Source organism: Notothenia coriiceps, unplaced genomic scaffold (genome assembly GCF_000735185.1).
Source record: "Notothenia coriiceps isolate Sejong01 unplaced genomic scaffold, NC01 NC01_scaffold00036335, whole genome shotgun sequence".
NCBI classification, from domain to species: Eukaryota; Metazoa; Chordata; class Actinopteri; order Perciformes; family Nototheniidae; genus Notothenia; species Notothenia coriiceps.
Window position 1 is genome coordinate 1 of NW_011369036.1, and position 3,883 is coordinate 3,883.

The following is a 3,883-nucleotide window of genomic DNA, read 5'->3' on the forward strand; positions in this document are numbered from 1 at the left end:
GTAGTCTGATACAATATGTACAGTTTGAAAGGGTGTTAAATGACATTTGGTGATGATTAATGGTTTTTGTGTTAATGTAATAGCAGTTAAAACAGGACCGGTCAAATTTGACCGCGAACACCAAAGTAAGGGGGGGGGGGAACGAAGACAATAGCAGGGGTTAATAGAACTAGATTGCACTGATGCCATACATTTCTTTAATTAAATTAAAAGTTAGAATACAATATTCTAAGACCAACCTATTATTTAATTTTGCATACTGTTTAATCGTATTCTATTTTATATGAATATGTTTTATATATCCTGAAATTTACATTGTGTGTTTGGCATTATTGTCTTGCTCTATCTATTGCCCCTTTAATTTTTTTCTTAAACTATATTGAATGTTGAATTTGTAATGTTCAAATGAAAATAAAGGCTTTGAATCTTGTTTAAAGTATTACTAAAAAATCAGAACATGGGGTAATAAATACAATATACAACTGGGCAAAGTGGTCTCAATTTCCTACATTCAAACTAGTTAAATAAAAATTAGAAGATAAATGTGTATATTTTCTAATATGATATCATCTCTGCAGGGGGAGACCCACGGCAGCAGAGTGTCTCCAGAACTCGTGGCTGAGAGCTCATCGCGCCCGTCACTCCAAAGTCAGTTTCTCCCCCGACAAGCTGAAGGATTACCTCCAGCAGAAAGAAGAGAAACGAGAGCTGGTGCGCACCAAGATCCAGGGACCCCCCCTCCAGTGAAACACACTCTCTTTAAAGATCACCTACTATGATCTACATCACCATGTGTCCCCTCTTCTTCATGTCTCTTCTACATCAACATGTGTCCCCTCTTCTTCATGTCTCTTCTACATCAGCATGTGTCCCCTCTTCTTCATGTCTCTTCTACATCAACATGTGTCCCCTCTTCTTCATGTCTCTTCTACATCAACATGTGTCCCCTCTTCTTCATGTCTCTTCTACATCAACATGTGTCCCCTCTTCTTCATGTCTCTTCTACATCAACATGTGTCCCCTCTTCTTCATGTTCTCTACACAACATGTGTCCCCTCTGAAAGTTTCAGGAACAAAGATTCTCTCTCTTTTTGATCCATTTCTATAAAAACCTGTCTGAAAATGAGCTGACCAGATTTTGGCCACTTTATGATGTCATAACGATGTTTTGTCTTGTGTAACCATTAGCCAATCAGCAACCAAGGTAACCCCCCCCCTCCCCCCTCCTTATCACCTGAATCTCCTCCTAGAGCACCATTGAGTTCTTTGTAACCAAATGTCTCTCAGAGGGGCGTGGGGAGGGGCTCCTTATTTTCATCTAAAGTAACAGACAGAGAATCAGCACTTTGGAAACAGGGCTGAAACAGAGGGGATTATGGGTAATGCTGCAATGATCTGTTTGGTGTTTCAGCCAATCAGAGACAGGTTCTGGATATATCTGAGACCTGAAATATATATCTGAGAAACAGTATGATAGCAGATCTTTACAACTATCCAGCACATTTAATTTCAGCAAGGTTCATAAATTCATTTTTAGTTTCCTCTGATTTAAAAAATGTGATGCGTCTTAATGAGTTTTTATGTATTTATCCAGAAGCTTTTATAAGTGTGTGCTTTGGTTTATGGAAACATATCAGGGATAAGTCTTTCAGAGTGCATGAGTTTTCAAATCTAGACTTAGTTACACGAGAAACTGGTGACAGATGCACGGCCTTAAAGGGGAAACAGTTTTTCTGAGTTATTTCAAATTGTTCACATTTTGCCTTAAAGTTTTAACGTACAACTGAGAAATCCATTACTTGTAGGTTTTAATAAATGCCAGGTAATACTTCAATACCCGAATGAATTTATGAATACAAGATTAAATAAATGGCACCAACGTGGTCTCCGGTTGTCTTCACTTTCTTTATTCAGCCTTTTTGAACACAAACTTACGTGGGAATGTTTTTCATTCATTCATTTGATCTCGACGTTCCTCCACATTTAAGACATTGGCAGCAGTAAATATTTAGTTAATGTAATAGTAGTTATAGCAGTCATGTACTTAACTACGAGTGATTTCATTGTTACCAAGAATACAACCAAACTAATGAATGAAAGTGTCATATTTTGCAGTGATGTTCTGACTGGAGATAATGATGTGTGCTTCATATTGATGTGATGTCAGTGCCAACTCTTAGATGATAAAGACCAAGTGTATCTGAAACTGTGATGCAGTCGGTGTGAAGTTATTCAGAGTCACAGCAGCAGAAAGATTTTCCTCCTTAGGATTTCACCTCCTTCACTTTCTTGATTTCCTGTTGAAAGAAAGAAGAAGATACTTACTTTTACTCGTTGTGCTTTTAAAGAGGACATTGAGTGTCTCTACTGATGTCCCGCCCCTTGGCCTATCACGTACAATGTTTTGGATCGTTAGCCAATAAAGTGCGAGTGTTACATAGTGATGTCATTGTTACAGAAGTAAACAAAGAAGTCCAATGGAGGCGTTTCACATGCACTAAAACCTATGAAACAGGAAAGGGAAAGCTCTACAAATACCTAAATAGGAACCCAATTAAATATTGCTTGTTAGCGTGTGCATTTATTCCAGGTATACCTAAAGTCAAATTGATGTATTTCTTATATTTGATATCAGTTATCTAAAAGGTTAATTTAAGGCACATGTGTCAAACTTAAGGCCCGGGGGCCAAATCAGGCCCTGGGTGGATTTAATTTCGGCCCTCAGGATAATTTCTAATTCCTATTAGATCTGGCCCGTCGGTATATTGCACGCACACCTTCACTCCATCCTGAGGGTCTCCTCAGCTCAGAGCCTGAGCCCAAACATTGCTGACCTTGCACCCAAGATGAGATGCCAAGTATCTGAGCTAGCATCACAGAGCAGCACACTGAGTTTAATGGATGTTTCCTTCTGCACTTTCTCTCACGACAACAGGGCATGTTTGGTTTCTCTTTGAGGGAAATAGTTTTGTTGAAGCTGTTGTTGGCCTGTGGGAAAATGTGATCATAAGAAATGACTCTGGAAAATCTGCAGATAGAGCCATAAGAAATGAATGAACTGATTATTTAATGTTTAATGTTGTTTTTATAGGCAATCATTTAAGCTTTGTTAGTTCCAGGTTTAATATGTGCAATAAGTTCATTTCATTAAGTTCTGCAATAAACATTGAACCAGTCCGGCCCTCGACTAGTACCCATTTTTAAAAGTTGTCCCCCTGTGTATTTGAGTTTGAACCCCCTGCTTTAAGGTATTAGATTAATTTAGTGGGTAAAAACATCCAACATTTACCTCTGACATGTAGTGCAGTAGAAGTCTAACACTGTGTTTCCAGTATTGATAATGAGCGTAGTTACTCTCCACCACTGCTTTAAACACAGGCTCTAGGTAAACAGCAGCAGCTGGCAGACACTAGTCAGCAGTGAATGAATGACGTTGGATGTGTTTTTAGTTGAACTCACGTCACTGAGGATGTCTCTCAGCTCCTCGTAAGCTCTCTCTAAGTCATCGTTGATGATGACCACATCGAACACCCCTGGCTCGTTGCCTGCAGGAGAACATTGGATTAGTTTCATAATGCTCTTTATATCAGCGTCGTCATGTCCCACTGAGACACTCACTGAGCTCCATGTCGATGCGAGCTGCTTCCAGACGCTTCTGTAAACTCTCCTCCGTCTCCGTCTGTCTGTCCCGCAGACGCTTCTCCTGAGAGACAAAGACATAAAGGACATGTTTCAACCAATGAGCTGCTTCTTAAAGAAACCAATGAGCTGACATAACTGCAGCTTTGCACAATGATACGATACGATAATACTTTAATGGCAGAGATGGCAAAAGTACACACATCCTTTACTCCAGTAGAAGTACAGATACTCGTGTTTAAAA

General features: G+C 39.4%; 1 long non-coding RNA gene across 1 annotated transcript; it reads right to left on the bottom strand.

Moving 5' to 3' along the window:
• Window positions 1-1,403: 1,403 nt before the first annotated feature.
• LOC104963533 (uncharacterized) lies at window positions 1,404-3,730 on the bottom strand. The gene is made up of 3 exons (XR_800327.1): window positions 3,619-3,730; window positions 3,460-3,545; window positions 1,404-2,297 (listed from the first exon to the last, which is right to left on the bottom strand). It is a non-coding gene; the product is annotated as an uncharacterized lncRNA (long non-coding RNA).
• Between the last annotated feature and the right edge of the window lie 153 nt (window positions 3,731-3,883).